This window comes from Macaca nemestrina, chromosome 3 (assembly GCF_043159975.1).
Source record: "Macaca nemestrina isolate mMacNem1 chromosome 3, mMacNem.hap1, whole genome shotgun sequence".
NCBI lineage: Eukaryota > Metazoa > Chordata > Mammalia > Primates > Cercopithecidae > Macaca > Macaca nemestrina.
Genome location: NC_092127.1, coordinates 136,513,205 through 136,528,530, shown reverse-complemented (window position 1 = coordinate 136,528,530; position 15,326 = coordinate 136,513,205). Strand labels below are relative to the sequence as shown.

The 15,326-nt window shown below is 35.9% G+C and overlaps 1 long non-coding RNA gene across 1 annotated transcript; it reads right to left on the bottom strand.

The window, feature by feature from the left end:
* Positions 1 to 2,134: 2,134 nt before the first annotated feature.
* On the bottom strand, positions 2,135 to 13,832 carry LOC105477290 (uncharacterized). Its single transcript, XR_984598.3, has 3 exons — positions 13,299 to 13,832; positions 7,615 to 7,786; positions 2,135 to 3,082 (listed from the first exon to the last, which is right to left on the bottom strand). It is a non-coding gene; the product is annotated as an uncharacterized lncRNA (long non-coding RNA).
* Between the last annotated feature and the right edge of the window lie 1,494 nt (positions 13,833 to 15,326).

Here is a 15,326-nt window from a genome sequence, read left to right as displayed (position 1 = left end):
AATCTGTTTGATTTCCTAGTATCTTATTTTATTCTTATATTTCAAGTCCTTCTTTGATGTCTAACAATTTGAAACATCTCTATAATGGTCTCCTTTGTTGATTTTAACGCTTTCAGTTTAGGAGTGCTGTTTATTCCAAGTTTTAACCCCTGTTTAGGGTGGATGGTTTCTCTAGAGTTTTATGAATTTGGACTATTAACCCATTTTCAGTGTGGCTTTATCTTTCAGGCTTCTGTGTGGTGCCTATTGAAAATATGTCTGATTAGTGCAGTTTTAGTTTCATTTTTGCCAGGTATTGATCTGGGCCTCCTTCTATGGTACCAAGGAGTTCCAAGCTGAAACAGGTGTTATAACAGAATCCCAAACTATTTCTCAAGAAATCGTTTTTTATTCAACCTGTTGTTCATGTTAAGGGCAAACATGCCTACTTATTGTAAATCAGTGTTTTTGGTAGATTTATTTCTATTGAGGATTCTGATTTTATACAAAGACCTTTGTTACCACTCTCTGTCTTACAAGGATCCACAGCCATGTCTTCCGTTCTAATGTGAGATCAAAATGTCAACATCTAGGTTACTGATGGAGCAACCACCTTCTTACTCTACACAATCCATGGCACCAACCTGTTAAATTTCTTGCCCTATTTTCTGATTCCTCTTTTTTGAGGTCCTGGGGGTTTTTACTACTTTCTAGAGAGCTAAGCTATTCATTTAAAAGAATTGTTTCCATAGCCAGTATTTTAGTTGACTTGTAGTTCAAGGGTTTTCAGGTTATTTTATCACTCCCCCTGTACCCCTGAAAAAATATCCTCTGAAACCAAAAGTACCTACAATTATTTACTCTTCCCTCATATTTAAGAAGAATGCCCTCTGAGTGGTAGGGAGGTCCCACTGAGGTGTCTGTTAGTCTGGGAATCACCTGCCTCACCCTGGGAGGACCTCTGGCAGCCATGTCTCTATGGTGTGTTTCTAATTTCCTGCCCACAGAGGGGTAGACCATGAGTGGGTGCATGACTCAATCTGCGCTAACTAGATCCTTTTCCTTGGAAATTTGGAATTTTATATGCTAAAGTACTTAGTCTTGGACTTGTTGTCCGGAGAAGTTTCTTTGTCTGTTTTTTCACAGAGCTCAATCTCAGAGGTACTTGTTAGTATATAGCTATATAGCTTAAGAACTATTATCATTTTTGCTATGATCTATAGCAGTAAAACTTGGCACCTGCTTCAAATAATTTAGTGGCTTGGTGCATGTGTAGTTATGGATAGTGCAATGTGAACAGGCACCATAAAACTTGCTTTTCTAAATACTAATTAAGAAGTGATCTCATAGTTTTAATAAGAAGAACAACACACTGATTTTTCATGTTTATGTTCAAGGCATTTTCAATTTTATTATCTCCTCTTGACAGTTTTGTCAAGGAGGAGATGTTTTTGTTTCATTTTGCCATGTTTTCACATTTACAACTGAGTATAAAGAAGCTCAGATGCTTGCTCAGAATCGTAGAACCCAAACATCTGGACTTTTTGTCTAGTTCTCTTTCAGTATGTACATACCACCACTCTAAAGACCAATAGTTTGTTTCTTCTGAGATGTGTTTTCTTTTCTGTCTGCCCCTGTTTGTTTTTCTCTCTCCCATGTTCAGATACACATATGCAGGGATTGCATGCTTTGGAGGTACTTGCCCAATTAATATAAAAATCTTTTACTTCCCTGGGAACTATTTCTTCATTCTATAGTGATGTACCCCAAGTAGCTTTGTTTGTACCATGTAACCATCGTCTCCTGGCCACAGTTGATTGAACCTGTATGTACACCTGAATTAATATGGCCAATAAGATCTTCTCTCCCAGGAATTGGAAAGTGAACTGTAAAGAAAGCAAGTTCATTTTTGCAGATGAGTTTCCACGGAGACCAGGGAAGCAGTGAGAATGAGAGAGAAAGAAAGAAAGAAAACTCAGCCAGCAGAGAGAAGCAAAGACACAAGACAAGATAAGAGAAAGCCCTAAGGGTTCCGGTGCATATAAATATTCCCTTTATGAAGCATTGACTCCATGACAGAATACCACCCATCTGATAACACATTCTTCAGAAGTGGTTAAAAAGAGATGTTTATTCACTTAATATTCTATGGTATTACATATGCAGAAATTCTACCAGAAAGAAGCGAAATAATTAGGACTTCGCTTAGGTCTAGGTTCTCCACCTCATCCTTCTGAACTAGCATCCTTGTGATCTTCCCTGGGTCCAGATGGTCTTTACTTTTCCCACCTTCCTCCTCTCACATATGGCTTTACAGTTCCCTAGGTTGGGTCATTCCTTCTCTTGACTAATTTTATCTATTAGATTTGTTTTACCTGAAAGTAAATTCTTAAAATTTAAGACAATTCTATTATACAACTGCATTATGTCTCATAATCATCCTAAATGTATTTTTATTTGAGATGTCATAATGAATGAAATATTCTTCTTTAAAAAGGTGTTTTAGTTTTGGACACTGGAGATAAAGCAAATAAAGCAACCCAACTTGATAGTGAGATCCAAGTCCGTGGATGCCTACAATGGGGTGGAGGTTAAGGCCTTTGGAACATAAAAGGTTGAACCATCAAGAGATCAGAGTGTGTATTAGTTAACAGAAAAGCACACTGGTGTCATTAAGGATGATATTTTAAAAATTGAGTAGAGAAAAAAGAAACAGCAGTCAACTGCTATTGTCCACTAGGAAGTTAAAGGGACTAAAGAGTGGTAGGGGACAGAATTGAGGAGATGAAATCTAGTAAAATATATTAAGCCTATAGGGAAATCTCTCACCTACTATATGAGGTTTGGGGATTTTCTTTCCTATGTGGAAATTTCATCACATTGTCTATCATTATTCCTCTAACAAAGAGCCAAACACCTGCCTGAAAACAATGTTTTAGTCCTCAGAAAGAGTAAGGAAAACAGTTCATTCTAGTTCTATATTTTCATAAAAGTAGTGCCCCTTCAATGAAAATTCTGGAGGATGTCCATGCTCATGATGACACCATGGTCTCTTGTTACCCATAAGATGTGATGTTCCTTGTGTGGACATCAGTTAGGAGACCTACAATACAAGCAGAGTGACGTGTAACTACACAGACACACAGGATTAGCCGCATGTGGTGTGTTTCTAAGAAAGGCATCTGAAAAAAACAACAACAAAGAATAAAGAAATAAAGAAATAAGAATAAAGAAAAAAACCTATTCATTTAGTAGGTCAAAAATTAGTAGCCATAATTAAACACTCTACATGTGTTATCTCTACTTCTCTCACAATAGAACAAAATAAAAACAAATGAAAGCATGTAAATCCCCAGTGTTAAGGGAATTCTCCAGAATGATGTAACTTATAGTTGGTAGATCTGGAATGTTAAGCCACAGCTATGGGATTCAAAACCCAAACTCTTCCCAGCACATTACACCTCTCTACCACCAAGGTGACCCTCAGGTGAATCATAAGCTCCAAATACCCTTAATTTGCTTTTCTTTGTGTTTTTTAATTTAAAAAATACAGAATATGTTTTTGGTTTGTTTGCTTGTTTTTTGTTATGAGTGGACACACTTCTATGGCTTAAAAATTCAGAAAATATTCAAGTTTCTTATTTTTAGAAGTTAATCCAAACACACTCGTGTTATTATCTGCCTATCCTAATTATCCCTTCTCCATCCACTGATTTGCAGATTCTACCTGAAGCTTAATTTCTAAAAGTGCGGTGCCAGAAATACCTTTTTTCAAAGAAGAGCAATTTTGTCCCTTGAAACTTCTTTCATCAAATAGGTCTATTGCCCACTTAGCTGGTCTGTATAAAACAGATTATAGCAATTTTATGTAACTTTTGTGTTCCATGGGGTTATTTTAAACACAAGTCAACTTGGATACAATATTAAATAGAAGGTGTTAACTGGTAATAGTTCTAAAATTAGAGAGTGCATTGGACTCACCATGAGGGTGTTTTAAAAAGCAAACTTTTGGGCCCACCCACAGAAACTCTGATTGAGTAGGTCTGAAGTAAAACCTGAGAATTTTCATTTCTATGAAGTTCCCAGGTGGTCTGGGGACTAATCTTTTTGATTCTCTGGAATAGACATATTCTAATCTTATCATTATTTTATTTTAACCTAAAGCAAAGTTTGTATATATTTTAAGTCTATATTTAATTAGAAGAATAAAGAAAGTGAATATGAGAATCCTTGGCATTAATTACACTTGTCCATAATCTCTTGGATAATAGTCATCACCCATTCAGCCTCAGGATCCAAACAAATTATTTTCCCATCTTTCAGTGTGGCTTTGAAAAGAAAATAATGTTCTGGCTAAATAATAACTATGATTAATTTAACAACGCTTTAAATTTATTCATTAGAATTTTTGAAAGATAAAATGAATATGCTTAGAATGAACACTCAGATTTCTCAAACTAAATTTATCATATTATTAGAGTACAACTTTTAATCATTTCAGTGTGCACTACTAAATTTTTTGCCAACTAAATAATGACATCTTCTTTAGAATCTTTTGAGATATCAACCAGTCAGCACACATTATTTGACTTATGTACATAGTACATAAGTATACTGCTAAGACTCTGGAAAATCTACACAAATGTAATGTCTTCCAGGCTGACAATGGTCAGTCTCTTATCATATATTCTTTATTGTTATATCTCTGATAATGCTTTCAGCTTCATAAATGCTCATTGATCATTGGGCAGGGAGAGGTTCAATATTTTTATTTATATTAATTTTGTAGTTTTCAACTGCAGTTCACAAAACCACAAAGTTCCACCAGCATCTCTAGTACTGGATCATCTTACCACACCCTGAGCGAGAGGTATGTATTCCAGAGTTTAAGAAAATAACATAGCAATATTCCATGATAAAAATCAATAAAAATAATATAATAATGAATCCTTAGCAAATTACCAATAAAAGGATAGCCTAAAACATCATACACAATAGTGAAAACTTGAAAGTAACCCCTTTGAGTGCTGAAACAAGACAGTATACCTACTATCATTGCAGATATCTCAGTAAAGCTAGAAAGATAAACAAAAGGCATAGAGTTGCCAAAAGAGGAAACTAAACAGCCGTTTTTCCCAGATGCTATGACTACTCAAGTAAAAGGTTGGTGGTTACAAAACCAATATAAAATTGTGTGTCCAAACAGTAACAGCTGGAATGTTACATTTTATAAAGATACCCTTTACAATAGCATCAAACAATATAAAGTGGCAAGAAATATGTTTGTTATAATAAAAAGTATGGGAAACCTTTATGAAGAAAATTATGAAACTTTAAAGACATTAAAGAAGGCCTCAATAAAGTCCAAAAAGAGACAAGCCACTCTTGAACAAGATGGAAGAATTTCTCATCCCAGGTGTTAAAATTTATAAAATATTAATAATGAAGACTGTGTACAGTTGTAGCCAAACTGATGAATGGGAAAGAGAAGAGAGGTTTGAATCATCCCTCTGCTTTCAGGAGAGCTCAATGTATGGCAGAAATAGTACTGTGTATCAGTGAGGATATGATGTTTTATTAAACGGTGCTGAAATAATTGATGAATCATATGGAAAAATAAAATTGGATATGTTTCTCACATTATATACAAAATAAATTCCATATGGATTCAGGTCTTAACACAAAGAAAAAAATGTAACAATTCTAGAAGATAATATAGAAGAATATTTTTGTAAACCCTGTAAAAGTAAGATTTTTTTTGAAAATAAGACACTAAAAGTGCTGACCAGAAAACACATACTGCACATTCCTAGGAATGTGAATATAATGAGATATTATACCCATAGTTGTGTTATCTCACATGGCAAAAGATATTTTTGCACATGTAATTAAGATTACTATGAGTTTATTAAATTAATACAAACTGGTTGATTCAAGTGAGCCTAATGTATGTCTTGAGCCCTAAAAGTGGAGAGTTTTCTCTGACAGGTAGCAGAAGAAGTAAGAGAGATTTGAGGGGTGAGACCAACTCAATGCAAGGCAGATTGTTCGTTGCTTATATGAAAGAACTGGAGAGCAGCCTATAGGCACTGTGAATGACCCCAAGCCAACAGCCAGGAAGAATATGAAGAGCTCAGTCCTATACTTCAAAGAACTGAATTCTACCAACAACCTGGATTGGCAGTGGATTCATCCCTAGTGTCTTCAAATGAGACTTTAGCTGACACCTTGATTTTGACTTTATGAAACTCCGAGCAGAGAACCTGGTCAAGCCACCTAGATTGCTAAGCTACAAAACTGTGAAAATCAAAAAGTCGGCTAATTTTAAGCCACTAAATTGTGGTAATTCATTACCTAGCAATGAACAGCTGAAGCAATCTATATAACATAGTTTACAGTAAAAATAATAATAATAATAATAAAATGCAGAATTGTTTTCCAGAGTCTCTAAGCTGTTTATTTGTAGGCTTATGCCTCAGTTGTCTCCATGGCCATGTGGCCATATGGAGTTTATCATAACTAAGTTTGTAATAGATTTCCCAATGATCAACTAATTATCCATGTATCCTTACTGAGGAATGTGTATCTTTGCTTATGGTACATCTTCACTGACTATAAGGTTAACTCCACTCAGATGAATTCATACCCTGTATTCAAATTTGAGAACCCTTTTTATTGGGGAAAGTACATAATGTTTTCAGGAATGGAAGCATAAAGACTGGGCAGTTATCTTCCCACATTGTGTGGGAATAACACCTAGAGGTTAGGTCTTCTATACTTTCAACCTAGAATACTTTGTAAGGAAATGCCAGCTTTGAAAACTGCTATCCTAGAGGCTTCCATACTCCACCACATCTTCACTACTTACATGACTTCTTTTCTTCTGCAGAAAGGACCCTCATGTATCAACTGAACATTTTTAATGAATTGGTGAAGAATAAAGTCAGAATGTGTCTGAATACACTGACATCACAACTCTTGATTCTCAGAGGAATCAATTGTGTAAGAAAAATTTAGAAAAATCCTTATTGAGAACAAACATAGCCATGATGCTTACTTCTTTACTTGAAAGTAGAAATCAATACAGCAGGACACACAACTATATTCACAAATTCAGTACTGATAGAAATATTTATGAAGACAGTTACACAAACCTAATTATATACTATTATCCTGATCAACAAACAGTTATTGAGCATCTATTACAAGTATGTATGGTCAGTAAGATAACTTTTCCAATGGCAAAAATCAACTTGATCCTCTCTACCAAAAGTTGTAAACATAAAGATTATATGTGAATTTTATTAATTGAAAGTAGCATTTTCTCTCTGCTTACCATCATTGAAATGAATACTGTAAACCAATTTTCGGTAACGTTCCTGCTATCATCTATAATAAGAAAAGCACAGACTCTTACAGTCAGATATTTCTAGGAAGTTAAACACACATTTGTATTTGACTCAACAAGAAATTCTTTGATGCTCCACAGTCTAAATACTGTATATATCAGCTTAAGTTTCAGTTTCACAGTTTCTACATTTTCCTTAATGTCAAATACAATCTCATTACATCTGGAATCTTTTCTGAGATTTTCTAGTGCCTAGAAGGAAAAGATCAAAGCCACAGTTGGCTTACCAAATGTATCCAGGACAATAACAGCCAGCAGGAGGAGTGCTGGAGGAGTTCTGAGTACCCATGTCTGTCCTTGATCTTGATCCTGGTCTGGATGGTGGAATCAATACTGCAGCCCACTTTTATGTGCTCTCTGCAACCCTGAGAACTTTTTTATTACTCTCCTTGCACTATCCTGGTTAAAGAATAAAAGGTACAGTTTACTGAGTCTCATGTTGTCACTCACAAGCCAGCAAGGAAACAGTTTGTTTTTCAAGTTTTGTTTTAATTGGGGCTTTGGGGGCATGCTAAGATGAACTTGTTAAATAGAGAAGTGAATGTATTATTTTCTGGGGGTGAAACTGCATAATTGTGAATGGATCGATGTTGGTTGCGGTTAATGGTGACTGGTAGAATGGAGTCATGAGAATGTCTAGGCATGTTTGCAAAGAACATGTTTGTACAAAGTAGGGAATTAAGATGCATTTCCTCAGGAAGTATTTGCTGTTGGCTTTTGTATTTGCATAATCCCGTTTAAGGTCTTAATAAAGTCTGTCAAACCTGACCTACACATACAACTTAATATGTTGCAGAAAAACGGAGTTCAGATTACAACCAAGTTCCTGTCAAGAAATGCAAACTGGCAACATGATCCTATATCTAGATAATGACATAGTCGCAGTCCAATAGCTTCTTAAGTGGATAAACAACTTCTGCAAAGTCTCAGTACAAAATCAATGTGCAAAAATCACTAGCATTCCCATACAACAACATCAGTCAAGCTGAGAACCAAATCAGGAACAAACTCCCATTCACAGTGGCCACAAAAAGAATAAAATACGTGGGAATACAGCTAACTAGGCAGGTGAAAAATTTCTGCAAGGATAACTACTAAACATGGCTCAGAGAAATCGAATATGACACAAACAAATGGACGAACATTCTATGGTCATGTATAGGAACAATCAATAACATTAAAATGTTCATACTGCCCAAAGCAATTTATAGATTCAATGTTATTGCTATTGAACTACCATTGGCATTCTTCACAGAAGGAAAAAAAAACTATTTTAAAATTTATATGGAACCAAAAAAGAGCCTGAATTGCCAAGGCAATCCTAAGCCAAAAGATTAAAACTGGAGACATCACACTATCCAACTTGTTATCCATGTTACAAGGCTGCAGAAACCCAAACATTATGGTACTGGTACAAAAACAGACATATAGACCAATGGAACAGAATAGAGAACCCACAAATAAGACCACACACCTACAACTATCTGATTTTTCAGCCAACCTGACAAGAACAAGCAACGGGAAAAGGATTTCGTATTTAATAAATGGTGCTGGGATTACTTGGTAGTCATATGCAGAAGATTAACACTGGACCCCTTCTTTAAACCATATATAAAAATTAACTCAAGATAGATTAAAGACTTAAATGTAAAACCCCAAAATATAAACACCATGATGAAGACAACCTAGGCAATACCATTCAGGACGTAGACACTGGCAAAGATGTCATGACCAAGATGCTGAAAGCAATTGCACCCAAAGAAAAAATTGACAAATTGGAAAGAATTAAACTTAAGAGCTTCTGCACAGTGAAAGAAGCTATCAACAGAGTAAACAGCCTATGGAATGGAAGAATTTTTTTTCAAACTATGCATCCAACAAAACTCTAATATCCACCATCTATAAGGAACTTAGACTAATTTACAAGAAGGAAAAAATCCCATTAAAAATGGGCAAAGGAGATGAACAGACGCTTTTCAAAAGAAGACATATATGCAGCCAGCAATCATGAAAAAAGCTCAGCATCACTGATCATTAGAGAAAAGCAAATCAAAACCACAATGAGATACCATCTCACACCAATCAGAATGACTATTATTGAAAAGTAAAAAAGAAACAGATGCTGGCAATGTTATGGAGAAAAAGGAATGCTTAAGCACTGTTGATGGGAGTTTAAATTTGTTCAACCATTGTGGAAGACAGTGCAGCAATTCCTCAAAGCCCTAAAGACCCAGCAATCTCATTACAGGGTATATACCAGAAAGAATATAAATCATTCTATTATAAAGGCAGCCACATGTGTATTTGCTGCAGCACTATTTACAATAGCAAAGACATGGAATCAACCTAAATGCCCATCAAAGATAGACTGGATAAAGAAAATGTGGTATATAAACACCATGGAATACTAGGCAGCCATGAAAAAGAATGAGATCATGTCCTTTGCAGGGACGTCGATGGAGCTGGAGGCCATTATCCTCAGCAAACTAACACTGAAACCGAAAATCAAATACTGCATGTTCTCACTTAAAAGTGGAGTTAAATGATAAGAACTTACGGATACACAGAGGGGAACAACACACACTGGGTGCTATTGGAGGGTGGAGGGTGGGAGGAGGGAGAGGATCAGGAAAATTAACTAATAGGTACTAGACTTAATACCTGGGTGATAAAATAATCTGTATGCCAAAGCCCCGTGACAAAAGTTTAGCTGTGTACCCTTGAACTTAAAGTAAAAATTAAAAAAAAAAATCATTCAAAGCAAAACAAAACGAATGACAACAAAGAACTCTGAACTTTGCCTTTCAATGATCATTTCTGGAAATGCTCTCTACATGGTACTCTGGGGTCATCGAAGGGCTTGCCTCTGTTTTTTTTTTTCTTCTCACAGAGATTACTGTCCCATTATTCCTATTGTCAAATGTCCATCGCTTCATGTATTTTGTGTTTTAATTATTCAAAGTAGAAAGATAATCTGGTCTGTTATTTTTTTCATGGCATTAAAGAAAAAGAATAAATTATAATTTTAAAAAGAACTGCAAACAACACTTTACGTATTGTTTGAAGGTAGCAGTTTCCATTGGCTTCAAGGTTAATTAACTAATAGTGAACTATGAGATTTAATTTTATTTCTTAAGCAGTTTTATAAGTGACTTTGATTATATCATAGTGACCACATATTTTTGCATTAACAAATCAAAGAGCAAAACATTTGTATTAGTTTCCTAGGGCTATCATAACAAAGTACCACAAACTGGGTTGCTTAAACAACAGAAATGTTTTCATATTTCAATTCTGGACTCTGGAATTCCAAAATACAGGTTTAATGGGGTTTTTTCTTTCTCAGGACTGTGAGAGAAGGAGTTATTCCAGGCACTTTACATGCTCAGTGGGTGTTCATCTTTATGTTTACATGGTGTTCTCTTTGTATGCATGTCTATCTCAAAATTTCTCCTTTTTATTAGGGCACCAGTCACGCTGAATTAAGGGTTCACTCCAATTACCTCACTTTAACTGGATTACCTCACTTTAACTGGATTACCTCTTTAAGAACCCTACTTCCAAATAAGGTCACATTCTGAAGTACTGGGGATTAGGACATCAATATAGAAATTTGAGGGGGACATAACTCAACCTATAACAACATTTAACTGAAGAACTAGTGGTTACTGAAATGTTGATACAGTTTAAAGCTAAAACTAGCCTAAATAGTAAGTTATTTTCTTTTACTAATTATAATTGAGCATTTATTATTTGCCAGGGCCTTTGCTTGATGCTAGGCATTTGAAGATAATAAAAGTTGAATTTCTGCTCTTGAGTGGTTCACAGTCTGTTTTGAGAGACAGACGAGCAAACAGATTAAACTAGAAGGTAGTCTGTGTTGTCGGTTGTATATCTGAGCCATGGTGGAAGCAGAGGGGAGGGAGGACTTCCCCAGGGCAGTCAGGAAAGACTTTACAGGGAAGGTAACATTGAGCTGGTGAAAAGACAAAAAGAAAATCATCTTTTTTTTTTTTTTTTTTTTTTTTGAAGGCTGATATGCATTTGAGACAGAGAAATACTCAAAGAGGCACAAACAAGATATGGGCATGTGAAGGAAGGAGAAAAAAACTATTTCAGTCTTTAAATGAGATGTTTCAACAACCTGACAACATTCTATTGGCTGATCACATCTTGTCCTTTGTACAAATGAAAAGCTGTAAGTAACTTCAAACTGTTATTCAGAAACAACCTTGATTTCTTCAAGTCTCATTTTCCTTCTGTACCAATTAAAGGTAATAAAATGTGCTATCAATCTGTACAGGTGTTATGGTGCTAATAAGAAGCGCATACAGATAAGATAACCAAATATTGAAAGATTCAAAGTAATTTAGTTTTTCATAAAATTTCAAAGACAGGCTTAAGACATCACAATAATTTACTAAGGAGTTTGTTAAAGAGGTGGTAATTTTTCTTATCAAAGATGGTTCTCTCATTCTGCAGCTACTAAAATTTGTGCCAGATCCGCAGCAGAATTTATTACAATTAGACTTATAGTGCTGAGATTGACAACTTGACAACTTCCCTGATTTTATAGACAGTTATTTTGTTAGTTGAATTTTCACTTAGGCCTGAGGCTTATACCAATACACAAGTTACCAAAACATCCAATTTTAACTGTAATCTTATGTTTTATTTTTTAAAATATTTATCTACACTGAAATGCAATGAAATATAATAATAATAATTGTTTATTGTACTCAAATAAACATTTGTGTTAGCATTCCTCTATGAATTTTCATAAGTTATCTGGAAACTTTACAAGGGGTATCTCTATGTCATAAACAGGAAAATCAAATATCAGAACGTAATACAACAGTGAAAGATTAAAAATAGCCTTACATTCTTAGCAGTTCCTCACTTTAAGAGGTAGAATCTGTTTCCCAATCCCTTTGACTCTATGCTCACCGTATGACTTGCTTTGGCCAACAGGATGTGGTAAAAGTGACGCTGGAGATGTTCCAGGCCAACAAAGTAAGAAGTCTAGGAGCTTCTACTCCTGCTCTGTTAAAATGCAGTTCCCACCATCTGAGGATAGCCAAGCTCATGAGGCCCAGGAAATGACAAGTGCAAACAACCAGACATGTGAGTGAGGCAGCTTCACTCAAGTCACCAAGTGTCACTGGTGACTCCAGGAGACACTATCAGAAGAATCACCTGAGCCAAGCTCAGGTTTTTGCATTGCCTAGCCCAAATTGATGGCCATGTGTCAAAATAAAATGGTGACTGTTTAAACCCACTGCATTTTGGGGTGACAATAGATGACTAATGGAGTAATTAAGCCAGTACCATAAATTGACTGAACTCATTTTACACTTTGAATTATTTGGCTACAATATGCACAAATGTTTTCTTTAAACTATCTTAAAGTGGCACATGGCATGAACGGCTATTAGCTATTAATTAGTACCCTGAGAATGGTTCTACAAATTTTAGAAAGCCAACCCTACAGCCAAAATTTAGACTAATTATCTTCTTGAGCAGTCATGAAAATAATCTAGTTTAATAAAAATCACTGTATGTTAGTCATCAGAAAACCAAACTCTGGCCCACTTTTTAAATAAAATAATTCCATGGCATATGGTAACTTCTTGGTGGTTTCTGAGCCTTCACAGTTCCATCTATAAAATGAGAAGGCTGATTTTCTTTTTCTTGTGACTTTCAAGTTTTGAACCAAACTCCTGTCTGGCTGCCAAGGGATCAGTCCCTAATCTTAACATTTTATTTATTTGTTTGTCTTCATAAATGATCTGGCTTCTTTTTTAGGACATTCTTGAAAGCAACAGGAATATTTCTAACTACTTTTCACTTAAAAAAGGAAAGATTTATTATTTTTAACATAGAGAACAAAAATGTCATTTGGAGTACTAACCTCTTCAAAGGTGAAAATGAGGTCCTGGCTATGGTCTGGTAGACTCTTTCCCCCTCCTTCAGGACCTTATGGATCCAGATTCTACATTTTTATTTTAAGCATAGCCAAGGAATAGAAATCAGAGGTCAATGCCCTGCTGTTAGGATGATTTATGACTCTGCTATAAACATGAGAACTACAATTTGTTGGTTTGAGAAGATCTCACATGTCTGCAGAACAGGAAAGCAAACACTCACAACAGCCCCTTTGTGAGGTCAAGAACTCAGTTGTGTGCAGCAATGGCCAGTGTGGTTATGCTCTCTCCTATCATGAGCTTTCGCTTTTTTCTGCCTCACTTCCCATTTTTCTTCCTCCTGGTTCTCTGGCATTATACTCATCAGTGAAATAGTAGTCATAAGCCTCTGCTGTGAGGTCTAATTTCTGGGGGGCCCAATTGTCTAAGTTTGGGCTCTCCCGAAACAGAGTCTGATACAAAGACTTATGTGCAGTAGTTTATCTTAGAGATGATCATAGAAAGAACAAGTGAGGGAGTGGGGGAATGTGGGATAGGGAAGAGAGAAAATCTAATAAAGGTATGTAATGAATGAGATATCACTTGGGCAATCAGGGTTCGTCTTGCCATGGAGTCTCAAGAAACCTTGTAAAATGTTCCTCAGAATTGTCCCAATAAGATTTCAATTTCCAGTCATGTTGAAGTAAAACAAAAGTCATAACTTCCTGTCTTAAGCAACTAGAAAGTGCAACACAATATATGAAGCAATTGTTATCAGACATTAGACAACAAGCAGCAAAAGATTAGAATTCCTCAGAAAAGGAAACAAACAAGGTGAGGTGTATGGTCATCCTGGTTTTTTTCTGGAGCAACTCTGGACCTCTGTGCAGGGGGAGAGATCCCAATTAGACCATGGTAGTCTTAGTGAGTTGAGGGGGCACAGGTTTGAATTCAGTGGAGCTGGGATGGCTAGAAGTTTAGGAAAAGAGAACTGCGGAAAGGAGAGACCTATGCAAGAAACCAAAACTCCATCAATCTGCATTGAGGTCCCAGTGGGTCTCTTTGATCAATACTAAGTCGCACATGCATGAGGCGAAACTCCATAAGTCAAGCAAAATCCATAAGTCAAGCAAACTCCATAAGTCAAACTAGAGATTTGTAAGCTGAGAAAACCTTAGACCTAGCATGGAATGAAGAGATATTTAACGTCTACCCTGTCGGAGTAGAGAGAACCTGTGAGCTCCGGGCATTCACTAATGGCACAAGAAAGACACGACTTAGTAGTGCAGCTAAACAAACCCTAGAGTGAAGAACATTCCTAGACCACCCTAACAAAGCTCAACAACAAGCCCCAAAGAGACGAAGCTGATGCCCTAGAACTTAACTGCTTGTCAAAACGAAGCCCAAGACTCTAAAGAAAGAAAACAAATCTTGACACTCAGCAACATAAGATTCAAAATTTCCTGCAGTCAAATGAAAATGATTATCCATGCTAAGAAGTAGAACAGCATGAGTTAATAAGAGAAAAAAATCAAGTAAATATAGATTCAGAAGTGACAGAATGATAGATTTAGCACAGCAAGATTTTTAAATAACTACCTTAATTATGCTCAGGTGTTTAAATAAGGTGTAAACATAATGAAGAGAGAAGTGGAACATTTCATCTATTCATATATTTGTATTTTTAATATTTATTTTATTTTAATACACTATAAAATGTAAACACACACATATACATGGAGAGAGAGAGAAACTTCTAGAATTATCTAACAAGAGACTGGGAAAATTGAATATTCATTCGTTAACTCCTGTTTCTCCTCTCAGGGCATCAAATTACGGGCCATCCTAGCTGTGGACTGAGAAATCTCTCTCTGCCAAGCCCCCTCTCTACACCTCAATAGAGAAAGCCCCCAGGAAGAGATGCAGAAGAATAGGTGCCTTAAATTGGGAAGCTGTTGTACATTGCAGTTGTCATACTCATTGTGAGTGGAGTGGGACATCACTGGTGGAAACAGGACAAGTCCTTTTTTAAATTA